We start from the raw sequence: 19,044 nt of genomic DNA, 5'->3' as shown, positions 1-19,044 counted from the left end.
ACCCACAGGCACACCCAAGAGGGTGTGGGATGGGCTGGGCCACAGCATCCACCAGCTCCTTGCGCCTCAGTAGCCTGGTGGCTAAAGTCCTTGCCTTGCAAGCATTGGGATCCCATATGGGTGCCGGTTTGTATCCCAGCTGCTCCACTTCCAATCCAGCTCCTGGCTGTGGCCTGAGAAAGTAGTGGAGAATGATCTAAAGCCTTGGGATCCTGTCCCTGTATGGGAGATCTGGAAGAACCTCCTGGTTCTGGATCAGCTCTGCTCTGGCTATTACAGCCACTTGGGGAGTGAACCAGTGGACAGAAGATCTTTCTATGTAAATCTGTCTTTCAATGAAAATGAGTAAATCAAAAATAAAAATTGTTAAAAATATAAAATAACAATAAAAGAAAATAAGTACATTTTTTTCTCCATTTAAGACAATTTTTACTGACCTCTACCAAGTGGCAAGCTTTGTGTGTAGACACATTTCCTTCTCTTACAAAACAAAAATCAGGTGTATAAATAGTTTCAAGAGGCTAAAGCAAAATCCAAGAGACAAACCTGTAATGTTACAAAAACAACATGGATATGGAGACAGGGAACGCAAGCAGAGAGCTATGTGAATAAATTCATGAACCACTGATTCTCCTTAAATCACCTCTGGATTGTATCCCAGGAGGTTTGTGCCCTAAGGACACTGTCAGTGTTCCTGCTGCTTTGAAGTGGCCCTGAATATACAGGTATCACAGGAGTTTAAATTTTGTCCTCTGTCCCAAACTCAATGGAGATGAGCTTGCCCTCGGCCTGCCTGGTGAGACCTACAAGAGGCATTTGACTTCTTTTTTCTTCCATACATCTCCACTCTGCCAGAAGGAGTTGGTGTCTTTATTCTTACTGAAGTGCTTCTCCATCTCGGCTTTGTGAACCAGGCAGAGGAGCCCATTTCTCTTGCCCGGGAAGTGGGTGCTGGGTTGCTCGGATCTGCACATGCGCTTGTGATGTACCCGGAAGGACCTGTTTAAGCACGAAATGAACATTTCCATTTGTTTGGAGTCTTCATCCAGCTCTTGATATTCTGACCAGAACAGGAGGCGAGCCAAGAAAGAAGGGTTAGGATATTGGTAACTGGGACCTACGAGTTGCAACATCTTTCGGAGATGTTTTTTAAGCATGTTCAGAATTTGAATGAGCTTGGAGTTGGATTTCACATAGTTGAGAATAATGTTGGCCAGAATGAAATTGAGTTTGTCCTATATCAGTTGTTTTTTGGAGCTGTGCTGCAACAGGAGGTTCATCTGCAGCCACTATATTTTCCATGGTGGTTGAGGCCTCTTCATGGTTTGGGTTGAGATATTACAGGAATACAGAAATCTTATCAGCTCTCCAACCTTTTAGCTTTCTCCTGTAGTCCTTCAACAGCAAGAACTCTCTGCTTTTTTTTTTTAATTTTTTTAAAAAAGATTTATTTATTCTTTATTGGAAAGGCGGATATACAGAGAGGAGAGACAGAGAGGAAGATCTTCCGTCCATTGATTCACTCCCCAAGTGAGCGCAACGGTCGATGCTATGCCGATCCGAGCCAGGAGCCTCTTCCGGGTCTCCCACGTGGGTGCAGGGTCCCAAAGCTTTTTGCCGTCCTCGACTGCTTTCCCGGGCCACAGGCAGGGAGCTGGATGGGAAGCGGGGCTGCCGGGATTTGAACCGGCGCCCATATGGGATCCCGGGCGTGCAAGGCGAGGACCTTCACCACTGCGCCACTGTGCCGGGCCCTTTTTAAATTTTTTTTAAAGAATTATTTTGTTTATTGCAAAGTCAGATATACAGAGAGGAGGAAAGACAGAGGAAGATCTTTCAACTGATGATTTACTCCTCAAGTGACTGCAATGGGCAGCGCTGCACCAGTCTGAAGCCAGGAGCCAGGAACTTCTTCCAGGTCTCCCACATGGGTGCAGGGTCTCAAGGCATTGAACCATCCATGACTGTTTTCCTAGGCCACAAGCAAGGAGCAGGATGGGAAGTGGGACTGCCAGGGTTAGAACCGGCACCCATATGGGATCCTGGTGCGTGCAAGGTAAGGACTTTAACCTCTACATTATCGCGCCAGGCCCAAGTTCTTCTCTTTAATGTAGAAATGTCTTGCAAAAACTTCACAGAGGAACGGATTTTGTGGAAATTGACCACTTCCTGCAGTCAAGACCTCTTTGATTTCTTTGTTCTGTCAATTTTCGATTAATGGGGAAAACAAAGTGTCAGTTACATCTCCACGCTCCTTTGCTGTCTTGTCAGCAGCAGAGTCTGCACATCATGTTGAAATTTGTCTCTTCCTATGCTAGACTCATAGAACAAGTTTTCATCTAATACCTTCAGTGCAATGTGATGTTTATTCCACTGGTGTTTTCTTCCAGTTCTTCAAGGCAGCAAATAGCAAGGAGTGGCTGGATGACACGCACACCTGTGTATCTCCCATGTTCTCAGACTTCTGTTATTAGCAGGGTAGATTACATGCCCGTCTTATCCTCTAGGCTTTCTGGTTCCCAAGGTGTACTAGTGGATCTGATCCCTAGATACATTTCACACCGTGACCCTGAAACTGTGGAATCAGTCACGTTAAGTGTTGAGGGGAGCCAGGAAAGAAATGAGCTGGGCTTCCTTGCTGTCGATGTTCTGTCCCTTTAGGATGTTCCTGACTATGTTTTTAAAATACGTTTCATGATCATAAAGGAATGAAAGCTTTCACAGTCTTTGTACTGCTTTTCAATTTCCTCCAGTTTGGCCCCAAAAGCTTTTTGATCCTTGGGACTTAGTGCAATGCTGACTATTTATTTTGACACTTTTTGTCTGGATCCTGGGATCTCATAAGATGATAACCAATGTCTTCTGATACCACAAGTCCTTCTCTGTTAAAATGAAATTGAATGCATTCTGCAGAACGTAGATGTCTTCTTGCTCTTCAAAATCACCCACCAGGAGGAGTGCGGGGATGTATTCCCAAGGGCTGCTTGCTTTATAGGTGATCACACTGGCCACTTGTTCCCCAATTTCTCCAAAATCACTCGCACCGTTTTTGAGCATGGCACACCTGCCTGAAGTTTTTCTTTAGGTACCAGAGAACATTCACAGCCAAAGAAGTACCTCCACAGCATGAATGATGATAAAGATTGATGATTTTTGCAAATGCTGGAGTTGGAAACTGCACTGTATTAAAATCTTAAGGTCTTCAAATCTGTCCCTTTTCACAAAAGCTGATGAATAACTTTCAGAAGAAAAATAGATGTTCCACTAGGACACCTTGCCCCTCGATAGATGTGTTCTTCATTGGATTTCTTAAATTCTATGAATTTAGAGTACAGTGCAGTATCTTAGTGGCTAAAGTCCTTACCTTGCATGCACTGGGATCCAATATGGGCACCAGTTCGTATCCTGGCAGCCTTGCTTCCCATGCAACTCCCTGCTTGTAGCCTGGGAAAGCTGTTGAGAATGGTCCAAAGCCTTGGGACCATTTATTGCATGGGAGACCTGGAAGAGGCTCTGGTCTCCCAGCCTCGGATCAACTGAGCTCTGGCCACTGCAGGTGCTTAGGAAGTGAATCAACAGACTGAAGATCTTTCTCTCTGTCTCTCCTCCTCTCTATGTATCTGACTTTGCAATAAAAAGAAAATAAATCTTTTAAAAAAAGAAAGTAATCAGGAGAAAGAACAAAAACTTTTTTTAAATTCTAAAAATTTAGGGCCCTGCACGGTGACCTAGCGGCTAAAGTCCTTGCCTTGAACAAGCAGGGACCCCATGTGGGCGCTGGTTCTAATCCTAGCAGCTCCACTTCCCATCCAGCTCCCTGCTTGTGGCCTGGGAAAGCAGTCGAGGCCAGCCCAAAGCCTTGGGACCCTGCATCCTCATGGGAGACCTGGAGGAAGTTCCTGGCTCCTGGCTTTAGATTGGAGCAGCACCAGCCATTGCGGTCACTGGGGAGTGAATCATCGGATAGAAGATCTTCCTCTCTATGTCTCCTCCTCTCTACATATCTGATTTTGTAATAAATAAATCAGTGTTTTTAAAAATTCTAAGAATTTAGACACATCCTTCTCTATACCTGCGTCTCTGCATTCATTTGCGCAGAGCATTTCCGGAGCAGTCAGGGTATCTTCGTTCTTCTTTAGGATGACTGAGGAAAACCATAAGAAGGCAAAAATCTTCTTGCAATTCAGTTACCATTTTTTTTTAAGATTTATTTATTATTTTTATTGCAAAGTCAGATACATAGAGAGAGGAGAGGAGACAGAGAGGAAGATCTTCTGCCTGATGATCCACTCCCTAAGTGACCACAATGGCTGGTGCTGCACCTAATTGAAGCCAGGAGCATTTCTGTGTCTCCCCATGCAGGTGGGTGCAGGGTCCCAAGGCTTTGGATGTCCTCAACCGCTTTCCCAGGCCACAAGCAGGGAGCTGAATGGGAAGTAGGGCTGCCGGGATTAGAACCGGTGCCCATATGGGATCCCAGTGCATTCAAGGCGAGGACTTTAGCTGCTAGGCCACTGTGCAGGGTCCTGCGTTATCATTTTGTTTAAGGATTGTACTGTATACCAATTCTAGATTTAAAGTGGAAACGCTGTGGTTGGATAATTCATGCACCACCCTCAGTCTGGTTTTCAGCAGACCATTCCACTGTTGATAAGTGCATACAGATACACAGCATGTTTTTCTTTCCTCCGAGAGCTCAGTAGAAATCACAGAAAGTTTCAATGAGGGAATCTCCCAGACTTTGTTCTACTGAAGAAAGCAACATAGACACCACCAGAAATCGTCCTCTTTCCATATTTTACCCGTGAGGAATAAAACCAGACTTCAGAAGCTCTTTCTCTTTGCCACAAACGTAGTCCAAGCGGCTTGTAAGCCTCACTCTTGAGGTCCGACCTGTCATTACCGAAGATCCAGTGGGGCTGCTGAAAAAGCTTCAGGGCCGAATTTTCTCTGCCAGGCTACTGGTCTTCATACTGGTTTGAAGGTTGGCTACCTAGCTTTCGTTGTATGCTTTGGCCACTCCATTCATCCCAGATACAGGATCAAACTCCAACACAGAAAACAATACGATTTCCTTTAGAAAATCTAAGTGCTTTATCTGATGTGGGCGGCGTTTGTTTGATAGGATGAACCACTTGCAGTATGTACCCAGTGAGTCCGTGTTGCCCACGAGAAGCTTCACCGGCTTCAATCCCTCCATCTCCCTCTCTATTGGTTCTATCATGTATTTTTCTCAGCCTCTTTTCTAGATGCTATCAGTGCCTCTAAATTTTCTGTAAAGGCTTTGAAGTCAACATCTCGCTGCCTGCCATTGGCGGGAATATCCTTCGAGCTAGCCCCTTCCCTGATAATAGTGAATATTCTTGGTTCTGCTTCCACATTTTGTGTTTACAACTCTGCATTTTAACATAAATAAAACCTTACTTTTGCACACAGTGTTTTGGAATAATGTCGACTTCAATGACAAATCTGTCAGATGGCATGTGGTTCTGCAACAAGACTTCCACAAACCTTGGCTCCCTAATACACTTCTTGGCCATTCTGACCTCGTTTTCTTCAAAATATTTCTCAGTCTTGACATTGAAGTGATTGATGAGGGCATCTTTCTTTTTTTAAAGATTTATTTATTTTTTATTGGAAAGGTGGATATACAGAGAGGAAGAGAGACAGAGAGGAAGATCTTCTGTCCAATGGTTCACTTCCCCAAATGGCCGCAATGACTGGAGCTGAGCCAATCCGAAGCCAGGAGCCAGGAGCTTCTTCTGGGACTCCCATACAGCTGCAGGGTCCCAAGGATTTGAGCCATCCTCGACTGCTTTCCCAGGCCACAAGCAGGGAGCTGGATGGGAAGTGGGGCAACCGGGACTAGAACTGGCACCCATATGGGATCCTGGCGCATGCAAGGCAAGGATTTTAACCACTACGCTACTGCACCAGGTCCAAAGAGGGCAACTTTACCGCTGATATTCATGACAACAATTTGTCCATGGGGTTTGACCTGGACCCCAAAATGAATAGTACCATTGGTGCATGAATTCGCACAAGCTGATGCAAATCGGAAGACCTCATGGCTAAATTTCATTGTAATGTCTTGTTCTGTGGCTGCCCCTGTGTTTGTGAGAGCTTTCAACTCGTATCTTGGGTCAATGAGACTGAGTGGTCCTGTTTCAGGTTGTAGAATGTAATGTTCTATGTGATGGTGCTGGCATGGCACTGGTTGAAGGGACAGGGCATACAACACAACTATCGGCTTGCTGCGTGTTCTGTTTCTCGTCCTCAGCACTGGTTACTTCATCCAGTGATTTTGCTTTTGTAAGAACTGATTCTTGTTCTTCGCGACCTCTGGTCTGCTGGAGAATATAATCACTATTGGAAAGGTGTGGGTATTTTCTCTTTCTTAATTTTCTGTTGGCTTTTTTTTTTTTTTTTTTTTTTGCTGTTGTTTCTTGGAGGGTTTTGTGTGATCTGATTTTTCAGAATCCTGTTTGTCTCCTTCAGGGGTGCTATTGTGCAGTTTTTTATGAATATGCTTTATGAGAAATGTTGGGCCCCATGGTAACCCAATCTCTTTCAGATCATTCTCACTTAATTCCTCCAGCACCAACCCTATCATTTCTTCCCTGAGCAAAATTTGCTCTTCAAGTTACCCATTTCTTCACATGCTCATTGGTCCACTCTTTGGTCATTTCCTGTATGGTTGTTTGTTCATTCATACCAAAGCTTCACTTTTTTTGTTTAATAATCCTGATCAATGCCTTTGTTTCTTAGGTGACTGTAATTGGCATTATGAAGTCAACAATAGCTGTCAGGTAGGTGACAATACCCTTTGGTCCTTGTGTTAGTTCCCCTTTTAGGCTTTACCTGGTGACTTTTGAGTTGCCCCAAGATGTGTACTGCTGCTCACCATCAAGGCAGTCAGTCTGAGCTTCAGTTACAGTGCATGTCTCCCTGCCTCCAGGAGAGGCAGCCTGCCCATATTCCCCCAGCCCAGGAGCGTTCCACCCTGAGGCTGTACAGCCGATTCCTGTAGCCAAGTCCTCTTTCACCTTAAGCCAAAAGCACTAGAGGTGATGAGGTACTTTAGGAGGTTCTTTAATCCAGCAGGATAGGAATAGGAAGGGGTGGTGGTGAAGATGAAAAAGGGGAAAATAAGTAAATATTTAAAAATCTATAGATCCACCAGCTCACACAAAGGCTGAGCTAGAGGGGGTAAGCAATGCTGGGTAAGAGCCTAGCACCTGCTGGCACATGTGAGATCTGGGTCTGGGAGTGGGTCGGGTGGGGGAACTTGGGAAACTTCCCTCGTGGGCTGTAGCGCCTCCCACTGGTGAGCATGTGATTCAGGACTGGGTAGGCAAGGCAGCTCTAATCATCAGCAAATGTTGTGGGTTAGTATTATGGGATTGTGGTGAAGTGGACCAGACAGAGCTGGACCAAACCTTAGCACAATGGCATGTGCAGGAGCCAGGCTAGTCATGCTAGGCTAGGTTAACACACCTACTAGTCTGCATGAGCCAGGGATAGGGTAAACTGGGTAGGGCTAGACTGTAGTACTCACCAGCAAGACCTAAGACTGGGGGTAGGCCAGGCCAGGCCAGGTTGCAGCATCCCATGGCAAAGGTCACAACAGAGGATGGGCTATGCCAGGCTGGGTCAGAGCAACCACTGACATCCTGGCAGTGAGCATGTGAGTTAAAATGGGGGAGGCGATTTGGGCTGAACATGACTGCAGTGTCCCTCAGCATGGGTGTGGATTGGGTCTGAGGTGTGTGCCAGATCGGGCTAGACTCCAGTACTCGCTGGTGCCCATGAGAGCTAGGGTGGGTGTAGGATAGGCTGGGCTAGCTCTTGGCACCCACTGAACCACATGAGAGCTAGGTCTGGGCATGGATCAGGTGTGGTTGGAATGTACCACCCAACAGTAAGAATTGGAATGGGTGTGGCCTGGCAAAGCAAGGCCATTGTTTCTGCCAGGAAAGGAGGTGGACTAAATCAGGCTGGGCCAAGGACCTACCAGTATGCATGAAATCTGCCACTAGCAGGAAACATGATAGAAGAGCTTGGGGAACTCCTCTGTCAAGACACAGTCCCTGTAGGTGAGCACAAGAACCAAGGCTGGGAGCAGCCCAGACCAGGCCAGGCTATAACACAGGTGTAGGGGGCAAGCCAGGCAGGGTCAGTTCATTACATTCACTAGCAAATCTAAAACCAGGATGGGATGCAGGACAAGCCAGGTTGAGCTGCAACACCAGCCAATTCACACTATGGTCAGGACTGGGGGCTGGCTGTGCTGGGCTACGCTCAAGCACCCACTGGTATGAGCTGGAACCTAGGGCAGGCTAGGCTGGGCCAGGCTGTAGCACCTGCCAGGAAATGCTGAGGTGAGGCAGGCCATACCAGATTGGACTGCAGTACACATGAGACCTAAGGTGTATGTATGTGTGTGAGCCTAGTAGGGGGGCAGTGCAAGCTTCCCTGCTGGGTCACTGTTCCCACTGCTGAGTGTGAGAACTGGGACCAGGTAGCAGACCAGGCTGGGCAGGACTACAATACTGATTGCCTTGCATGTGAACTGGGTTGGGGGCAAGCAAGGCTGGGCTAACCGACTGTATCCACTCATGTATGCATGAGCCAGAGTAAATGCAGGTTGGTCAGGATTTGCTGCAGTGTCAGCTAGCAGGTGCTGGGTATTGAGACAAGTCCTGTCAAGCTAGATTGCAGAACCACCTGGAACATGCCAGATCCGGGACTAGGCGTTGGTTCAGTAGGGAAACTGTGAGCATCTTTCTAATGGCCACCTGTGAGCATGAGAACCAGGGCTGGGTGCAGGCCTGGCTAAACAGGCAGTGGCACTCACCAGCATGAGTGTGGGCTGGATGTGGGGTTGGTTGGGTTGAGCTAAGCATCAATGTCCACTGATGTGTACAAAAGCTGAATGGAATATGGGACAGACTGAACCAATCTGTTGCATATATCAGCACACACAATAACCCAGGCTGGGAACGGGCTTGGTGGGGGTTATTAGGGTCTGTCTGACTGGACTTCAGTTCCTGCTGGTGTTTGTGAGGGCCAAGTGTGTGGTGACCAAGGTTGAGCTGGTTGCAGTATCCTTGGTTTGTATAAGAGATGGGGCTGGAGACAGAATTGACCAACCAACTGCAACCATCCTTGTATGTGCAGGCTGATATGGGTGACGAAGAGAGCCAGACCCTGTCCTGGCAAGCACACACAAGGGTCAGGTCTGGGGTCACTTCAGTGCTGGGGTCTGTGTGATGGGTGTGGAAGACAGGAAGGTGTGAAGAGTATTGTTCCACTGCAGGCAGGGCTGCAAGGAACTTCCCGCTGATTGGCAGGGCCCGGCGGATGTCTCTACACTACCTGAATGCAGCTCCGCCTCCCTTTGCATGGACACCGGACAACTCCACTGAGAATTCTATAATCTATTTAGGCATTGTCTGCCTCTGTGGAGTTAATGTTTACTACCGATGTGAGCTTGGAAGTTGATGGGACTGATACTGTTTTAGCCAAAGGGCTTAGGGTTTTCCCTCCCCCATTGACCATATCAAGGGTGTTCTGTTCCCAGATGTAAGTGGGAATCTATTCTTTCCCTCTTTCTTTGATCTTTATGTCCCTCCTTCTGTGAAGTCTTTTCTTCCTTGATTAACTCAAGACTAAGCTGTAGAATGAGGATTGTGGTAGGAATGTGTTACTGATTGATATGCACCATCTATTGAGAACTTTTTCCTAGCCACGGTGCCAGGTGGATAACACCCTAGTCTTAGGTGAAACAAATGGCAGAGTTATCTTTAGAAATACCCACTTGACCATGACGTAAAAGTCTGAGCCAGAGTTTGACTGATTCTGTATAAATAAAGCGGACAGCTTTCCTGCATTGTCCATTATGATGAAATTCTAGTGGTCCATCTTTCTTCTTTGTGCCTCATCCATACACCCTTCGCGAGTTCCGAACTCCAGCACTTCAGATGAAGTTTCTTTGGGGATCTCCCCAATTGAGCCGCTGGACTCATAACTCCAACCATGAGGAGAATAACAGGATCTGTGGTCTGACCATGGAGTGCATGTGTCAGAACTGGGCCTCCTCAGTGGCTAAGATGGAGCAGTGAATGGCATGCCCAAATGTACACAGAGGATATGACAGCCTATTGGGCCTGCAGAGAACATCTGGTACCACAACAGAGGATGAGGGCAGAATTGGGCAACTACCCCAGTCAAGCAATGACAGCAAATATCTGTGCAAATGGAGACGCTAAGGTGGACTATGTCAGCCAATGGATCTTGGAAAGATTCTCATCCTTGGAGCAGCAAGATCAACAGCATTTCAGAACTTTCAAAACTACTTGAGTAAAACCCACAGAGCATGCTCCACATCTGGGACCCTGGGATGACATCGTGTGGCTGTTCCCCATCCCTGGGTACTGGGGTGGTTAGGATACTGGGGTGGGTGTGGCTTCTCCCCTTAACCCCTTAGATATAGGAAGAAAAAAAATTGGAAACAATGTTCTCATTCACTTTCCCCTAATCCTCAACTCTTCCCACCCTAATTAGGTAACAAAAATTAAGTAACAAAAAAAGTGGGGCATTGGCAGGTTAACCAGCATCATATATAGACAATGGTTCCAATCCCAACTTCTCTGCTTCTGATCCAGCTCCTTGCCAACAGTCTATGAGAGCAGAGGAGGACAGCCCAAGTACTTGGGCCCCTGTATTCATGTGGGAGACGTAGAAGAAGCCCCTGGGCTTCATTCAGGCTCAGCCCTAGATGTTGAAGACACTTTGAGAGTGAACCAGCAGACAGAAAATCTCTCACCATAAGTCTGCTTTTCAAATTAATAAATTGTGTTTTTTTTTTTTTTAAAAAAGGCTGGAGTAGACCGGCACTGTGCTATATATAGCAGGTAAGGCCCTGTTTGGGACACCTTTCTACCTCAGGACGTCCAGCCCTGAGAATATGTGCCCTGTCCCAGGCTCCTCCTATTGTGTAGTCTTGGGGGCAGCAGGTGCTGGACCCCAGGGGAGACTGCGCTTGCATTCCAAGCTCCTGCCTTTGGCCTGGCCCAACCCTGACCATTATGGGCATCTGGGAGCAAACCTGCAAATGGGAAATCTTTGTCTCTTTTTGTGCTTCAAACAAATACATAAAATGTATTTTAAAAGAAATAAGAATGAGGACTGGTACTGTGAAGTAATTGGTAAAGCTGACACCTGCACTGCTGACACCCCATATGGGCGCCTAGTTTGAGTCCCGGCTGCTCCACTTCAATTTAGTTTCCTGCTAATGTGCCTGGGAAAGCAGCAGAGATGGCCCAAGTGCTTGGGCGCTTGACACTCAAAAGGGAGACCCAGAAGAAGCTCCTGGATCCAGCTGTTGTGGCCATCTGGAGGGAACCAGTGGATGGAAGATTCTCTCTCCCTCCTGATCTTTGTCACTTTGCCTTTCAGATAAATAAATAAAATCTTTAAGAAGTTAAAAAAGAAAAAGAAGAAATGTTAACTAGTTGAAGCTAAGGCTAGAAGAACTGTAAATGACTGCAAGTAGGGAGTGGGAAGGAGGGGCTTGAAGGATGAGAGCTTCCCACATGTCCGGCTTTCCAGGATGGATTCTGGCCAAACAAACCATGCAGGTGGGAAGAAACACACCCTCCCCTCCTGCCGAATGTAGGTAACACCATGTTATAATTCATTTTAAGAATAAAAATAAACTGAAAAATCTCATAAGCAGAAAAGCAAGTTACAAAGGAACAAGATTTTGATCAACAACACTTTTTTCTTAAAATATGGAACGCCTCATTTATTTGCATGTCATCCTCGAGCAGGGGCCAGGCTAATTTCTGTATTGTTCCAATATTGGTATATGCGCTGCTGAAGCAAGCACAACGACACTCTTCAAGTCATCTACTTTTTTTTGCAAGAATAAAGCACAGTAGCTTTTGAACGTGTTTAGGGAATAACATGTTGCCTCAAGAATACAAAAGTAAAGGTCCCCTCACATACACAAGCCTCAGGAAATGCATGCCTTGTTCTGCAAACACTCCTAGAGAAAGCTCTGCAGGAAGGACAAGGAAGAACTTAGGCACAACCAGCGGCCCAGGACACCTCAGAGCGAGCTCAAGCGCCCATCCGCAGTCACACTTCACAAGGTACGGTAGAAACAACCGTGAAAAGGTTGTGCATCTGCTCAGCGCTGAGTCCGGTTTCACTCATACCACAAATTCCTCCAAGCCATCCCTCTGCCAAGCACGCATCCCCCGAAACCGCTAAGTGGCCCAGTGCTCAAACCTCCCGCCTAGGCTCCCCCCCCCCCGCCACTCCCCTGGCACCTCTTACCCACCTGGGTCCGCTGCCCGGAGCCGCCTCTCAGCCATGGAGCTCTCCAGCCCGGAGGAATTGTGGCCTGAGGAAGACCAAATAGCGGCTCCAGCACCTGCCTCGGACGTCCCCCGCAACCTCGGGCACCGCGAGCCTCACGCTCGTCCACCCTGATCCCCCACATCCCATCTCCATCCTCGCGCTGCTCGCCAACGCCTGCGAGCCCTTGCTCCGGCCCTCCCCGGCCTCTCGATGCCTGCACCCACCTCCCCTCTCCTCAGCACCTCGGGACGACCCCTTCCGCCTTCCCCTCACACCTTTCTCTCGCCTTCCCGGCCTCCGTACCCTTTCCAGGCTCGCTCATCCAGGCCCTCGGCTCCTTCCCGGCCTCCGTACTCGTTCCTCAGGGCCTCCGGGTTAGGCGCGCGGACTCCATGAGCTCTTCAGACTCGGGATGCCGGGCGGTCCCCGAACGACTCCGACACCCTTCGCCAGGCGCCCTCGGCCGCGGCTTCGGTTTAAATTTCCTGCAGGCTCCACCCCTGCAGCCCTGGGAGAGCCGCGAGACGCGCTCTACGGGGCGCCGGGAAGGACAATCTTGTGCAGCCTATTCTCGCTCCGCTCGGGGGCGTCTCGGCCTTGGGACCCGCCTGAGGATGGCGGCGGCGGGCTGGCGGCGCTCGGTAGCGGCGTCTTCCTCCCCCCCCCGCCCCCGCCCGCGGCACTGTTGACCTAGAAGTGTCGACGGCTCACCGGCGTTTGCACCCGGACCTTCTTCCTTGTCTCCCTAGAATACCTCATCGAGGCCCCCCACCCCACACCTCAGCCCGGCGCTGAGGCTGCCTGCGTCTGTCCCCCAGGTCCCCAGTGGTTAATGCACTGCTCAGGAATAGATCCTCGTGCCTCCACAAACCAGTGTCCGCTGGTTCCACATCCCAGCTTCCCCAGCACCTTCAGGGTCAGCACCATACATCCAATTGGTCCAACCAAAAAGCTGGAACGGTTTCAGAAGTTTCCCATAGGTGCATGCCACTCCTATAATAACTCTGTCCTCAAACGACACCTTTTCCTCCGATCCCTGCTTCTCTCCTAGTTCATCTCATTTCTTGTCCACACTGCTAAGTGGGCAATCGCCCCAGGACCCTGCCCTGCTACCGGGTGGGCGTGGCTCAGAGCTTCTCTGCCCAGGCCTACACGTGGAGTGTGATCTCCAACACGGTTACAAGGTCAGGGGGATACACGTGGAACATGACCGGACGGTAGAGGAAAATAGACGTGCATAGCCAATTACAGGTTCTGCTGTTGTGCCGGGTGTGGAGATTCCCAGAAAATCATTGAGTCTGAAGTCGGTACTAACGTATAAAGGGCAATTTATTCAGGCTAACCTAGGTCTCCCAGCCCCCACCCCTACCACCCAGCAGGGCTGGTGGGGGAGGGGCAGCTGCAGCAGAGGCTGCAGCAGGAATAGCAGGGTGGAAAAGAGAGGTTGAACAGCACAGGGTTCTTATACACTTAAGGCTATTAATTATACAGTCATGATTGGTCAATTTACAGTCACGTTGGCAGGCTTCTGTTGGTGGGTTTGAAGTAAGCAACTTTCAAAAGGTGCAAACTGATGAGCTATAGGGCAGTGAATCTTATCAAACACCAGGTACTCCTTCCTGAGGAGTGGTCGGCCTATGTGACCTGCCTGGTGTCCTGCCGGGTGTCACATAGACTCTGGCCTGGAGTTCACACAGCCCCCAGCCAGGCAAGTAAGGCAGAAATTACAAAAGCAGAAAATACCTAGGTTCTTCACTGTGTCTGTGTGTGTGTGTGTGGGGGGGGGAGTTTCTGCGGGAAGAAACCCTCCTGCCCTCCCCTTTCTTATCCTTTAAAAGCTGTAACCTGGGGCCCGGCGCGATGGTCCAGCAGCTAAAGTCCTCACCTTGAACACACCAAGATTCCATATGAGCACTGGTTCTAATCCCGGCAGCCTTGCTTCCCATCCAGCTCCCTGCTTGTGGCCTGGGAAAGCAGTCAAGGACAGCCCAAAGCTTTGAGACCCTGCATCCATGTGGGAGACCTGGAGGAGGTTCCTGGCTTCTGGCTTCAAATCAGCTCAGCTCCAGCCATTGCGGCTGCTTGCTGAGTGAATGAGCAGACAAAGGACCTTCCTCTCTGTCTCTCCTCCTCTCTGTATATCTGACTTTGCAATAAAAATAAATAAATCTTAAAAAAAAAAAACAGCTGTAACCTGTACACAATAAAGCAGACATTCCTCACCAGATTGTCCTTGCCAAAGGACACCATTGCCTCACCCTTGGTTACCTGGAGGGCCTGGAGGGCCTGCTGGCAGGTCTAAACTCGGAACTACCACAGTCAATTCTTTACATCTCCCCCAGCACATTCTCCATTCAGCAACCAGAGGGAGATTTAATTATTATTATTCGTTTTTATTTGCAATACAGAAAAAACAATGGCTTGCTTTAGCAGATATTCACAGATCTCCCACCTGGGAAGCACAAACCAAACTAGCTGAGGCAACACCCACCGCCTCCCACGGTGTGTATGAGCAGGAACCTGGAATTAGAAACGCCGGACTCCAAGGCCAAAACTTGTCTTTTTTTTTTTTGAGGTTTATTTTTTATTTGAAAGGCAGGTATACAGAGAGAAGGAGAGACACAAAGAGGAAGATCCTCTATCTACTGGTTCACTCCCCAAATGGCTGCAACAGCCAGAACTGATCTGATCTAAAGCCAGAAGCTTCCGAGTTTCCCACGTGGGTGCAAAGACTTGAATCAACCTCTGCTGCTTTCCCAGGCCACAAGCAGTGCTGGGTTGGAAGTGGAGCAGCTGGGACATGAATCAGCATCTATAAGGGATGCTAGCAATGCAACTGGGCCTAGCTTGCTCTGCCACTGCACTGGTCCAAAGAGATTTTTAAAAAAAAGTGTTTATTTTTATTGGAAAGTGAGATTTGCACAGAGAAGGAGAGACAGGGAGAAAGATCTTGTGTCTGCTGATTCACGCCCCAAGTGTCCACAATGGCCAGAGCTGAGCCAATCTGAAGTTTGGATCCAGGAGCCAGGAGCTTCTAATGGGTCTCCCATGTCAGAGAAGAGTATCAAGGCTTTGGGTCATCCTGTACTGCCCTCCCAGGCCACAAGCAGGGAGCTAGAAAGAAGTGGAGCAGCCAGGACACAAACCAGCACCCATATGGGATCCGAGTGGATGCAAGGCAAGGATTTTAGCTACTAGGCTATTGTGCCAGACCCTCAAAGAAGATTTTCAAAACTTATTTGAGGGCCTGGTGTGGTAGCCTAGTGGCTAAATTCCTCACCTTGCAAGCACTGGGCCCCTGCAGCCTCTTGAGGGAGTGAACCAGTGGATGGAAGAGGTCTACTAACAACACCTGCATACAGATGTGGAGGGGAAAGGTACCTACTCCACTGCTGGTGGGAGTACAGGCAAATGCAGCCACCATGGAAGTCAGTCTGGAGAGTTCTCAAATGACCGCGAGAACAAGCTATCCCGCTCCTGGGAATATATCCAAAGGAAGTGGAATTTGCATATGAGAAAGGGACCTGCAACCCTGTATTTATAGCAGCACAATTCACAACAGACATGGAAACAACCCAGATGTCCACTGAAAGGGGAATGGAAAGACACTGTGATGTATCTATTCTGTTGAATATTACTCAACCACTGAAAAGGATGAAATTTGGGGCTGGTGCAATGGCTCAATTGACTAATCCTCCGCTTCCAAGTGCTAGTATCCCATATTGATGCTGGTTTGTGTTTTGGCTGCTCCACTTCAAATCCAGCTCTCTGCTTGCAGCCTGGGAAAGCAGTGGAGGACGGCCCAAAGCCTTGGGACACTGTATCGGTGTGGTACACCCACGGGGAGGCTCCTGACTTCAAATTGGCTCAGTTCTGACCACTGTGGCCAATTGGGGAGTGAACCAACAGATGGAAGATATTTCTGTCTCTCCTTCTCTCTGTAAATCCACCTTTCCAATGAAAATAAATAAAACCTTTTTTTTTTTAATAAAAGAGAAAAATTCTATCATTTACAACAAAATGGTCCCAATTGGAGACCATCATGCTCAGTGAACTAAGCCCTTCTCAAAAGGACAAATATTGTATGTTCTCTCTGATATAAGGCAACATTCCTGCAAAATACAAAATAGATATATAGGAGAACAAATATATACATATATTCTCAAAGATGAACTGTATAATGGGGACAAGCATACCTGGAAGTGAAGATACCCGCAGTATGTACCTCTACTGCTGAATGAGAGAAGTCCCCCCAGTGACAGTTAAATCTACCTCAATAATATACTAGCTTTTCTACCTTTGTCTATACTTACAATACCATGATGAATATAAACAGCAGAATGTCAAACTTGTGATACTAAAGGACTATATTACTGTAATAATATGGTGGAAAACGGTGGGAGGATAGGCAGGGAGAAAAGAGAAGGAATGGGAGGGAATCCCTATACTTAAAAACTGTATAATGGCACTACCAGAAAAAAAATTATTTTATTTTACTATTTTTTATTCATTCCCCCGCCCCCCGGAATGCAAGCCCATAAGGACTTCAATCTGTTTTATTCATTGCTGTATTCCTAAAGCAACGTCCTGGTTTGCATGCAGTAGGACTTGCTGAAGGAATGAGTCCCAGTGTTCTTCAGCAGTTTTTTTTTTTTTAATTTATACTATGTGTGTAAAATTATCTACCAGGCAGTACAAAGTTAAAGATGTGCTTAGCACATAACCAGTGACCAGAGTGCAGCTTCTTATTACTTAGCAGAAAAGATGTGTGAACATTTGAGATCGCTGCAATGATCACTTTCCACTATTTTTCTTGATTTTCAAAAAAAAAAAAGTATTTTCACTGGGAAGGAAGATTTACAAAGAGACGGAGAGAAAGGTCTGCCATCAGCTGGTTCACTTCCCCAAATGACTACAATGGCTGAAACTGAGCTGAGCTGAAGCTAGGAGCTACTTCCAGGTCGTTCACATGGATGCAGGATCTTGCATTGCTTTTCCAGGTCACAAGCAGGAAGCTGAATGGGCATGAACTGGCACCAATATGTGCCTGTACTTGGAGGTAGAGGATTTAACAGCTGAGCTAAAAGGCCAGACCCCATTTTTCTTGATTTAAAAAGGAAGGGCTCAGACTTTAAAGGTTTATGTATTTCTTCCTTTCTTCATCTGTTTTTTTTAAAGATGAGACTCTTCCTATTTAAATTCTTATTTTTTTTAAGATTTTTATTTATTTTTATTGGAACAATGGATATACAGAGAGGGAGGAGAGACAGAGAGGAAGATCCTCTATCTGCTGGTTCACTCCCCAAATGAGCACAACAGCTGGAGCTGAGCCAATCCAAAGCCAGGAGCCAGGAGCCTCCTCCAGATCTCTCACGTGGGCGCAGGGTCCCAAGGCTTTGGGCTGTCCTCCACTGCTTTCTCAGGCCATAAGCAGGGAGCTGGATGAGAAGCAAGGCTGTCGGGATTAGAACCAGCGTCCATATGGGATCCCAGCATATGCAAGGCAAACACTTAAGCCACTACACTATTGCATTCGGCCCCCTCTGCATTTATTTCAAAGGCAGAGTGACAGAAAGAGAGAGAAACAGAGACAATTTTTTTTTCCTTCACTGATTAACTCCCGAAATAGTCACCAACAGCCAGAGCGGGGTCAGAGGGAGATCAGTTCCTGGAATTCAATCTGGGTCTCCCATGTGGGACCCAATCACTTGTCTCCCCAATGTATTAGTGGGGAGCTGGATCAGAAGTGGAGCAGTTGGGACTGGAACCAGGGCTCTCATATGTGATGGTGACAATTCAGGCTGCAGTTTAATCTGGGTCACCACAGGCTGATCCCCAATGTTAGACTTTGTAAGAAATATATTTCAGCTCAGATCATAGAACACAGGGCTGATTCTCTCATATTTAAAATGCTGGCACAAAGAGATACAGAAAAGACCAACAATCCAATTGCAAATAAGCAAGAGAAAATTCACAGAAGACATAAAGAGCATTCAATATGCTAAACTCCAGTTAATACAAATGCAAATTAACTCTATAGTGAAATACCATTTTTCACTTAACAGACTGACAAAGAGCAATTTGGCTACACAGTGCCAAGCCACATCCTGTAGGGATGGTTATCATATTCCTATGCAAGACAATTTGGCATGGGCAAGCACAATTACAAATGCATATATATTCCATCCAGCAATCGCATATCCACAAGTTATTCTACAGATATACTGACATATGTGACAGAAATTATGTAATAAAGGGATTTCTTACAGCATTATTTGCAACAGCAAAGGAAAAAAAAAACCTGTAAGTCCATGAAACATGAACAATAGGCAACAGTTTAAATTATACAGTCTTTTTTTTTTAAATATTTCTCCTTTTTGCTTTTTTTTTTTAAAGATTCTTTTTTTTTTTATTGAAAAGGCAGATATATAGAGAGGAGGAAAGACAGAGAGGATGATCCTCTGTCTGATGGTTCAACCCCCAAGCAGGCACAATGGCCAGAGTGAGCCGATCCAAAGCCAGGAGCCAGGAGCTATTCCAGGTCTCCCAGATGGGTACAAGGTCCCAAAGCTTTGCGCCATTCTCAACAGCTTTCCCAGGCTACAAGCAGGGAGCTGGATAGGAAGCAGGGCTGCCAGGATTAGAACCAGTGCCCATACGGGATCCCGGTGCAAT

At 47.2% G+C, this 19,044-nt stretch overlaps 1 non-coding gene and 1 pseudogene across 1 annotated transcript; both read right to left on the bottom strand.

The window, feature by feature from the left end:
* Positions 1 to 750: 750 nt before the first annotated feature.
* Positions 751 to 6,713, bottom strand: LOC121162287 (annotated as a pseudogene).
* Positions 6,714 to 11,789: 5,076 nt separating this feature from the next.
* Positions 11,790 to 11,893, bottom strand: LOC121162354. The gene has a single exon (XR_005884784.1). It is a non-coding gene; the product is annotated as a U6 spliceosomal RNA (small nuclear RNA).
* Positions 11,894 to 19,044: the final 7,151 nt, after the last annotated feature.

This window comes from Ochotona curzoniae, unplaced genomic scaffold (assembly GCF_017591425.1).
Source record: "Ochotona curzoniae isolate NIBS_2020 unplaced genomic scaffold, NIBS_Ocur_1.0 contig_520, whole genome shotgun sequence".
NCBI lineage: Eukaryota > Metazoa > Chordata > Mammalia > Lagomorpha > Ochotonidae > Ochotona > Ochotona curzoniae.
This window is presented reverse-complemented; position numbering and strand designations above follow the sequence as displayed.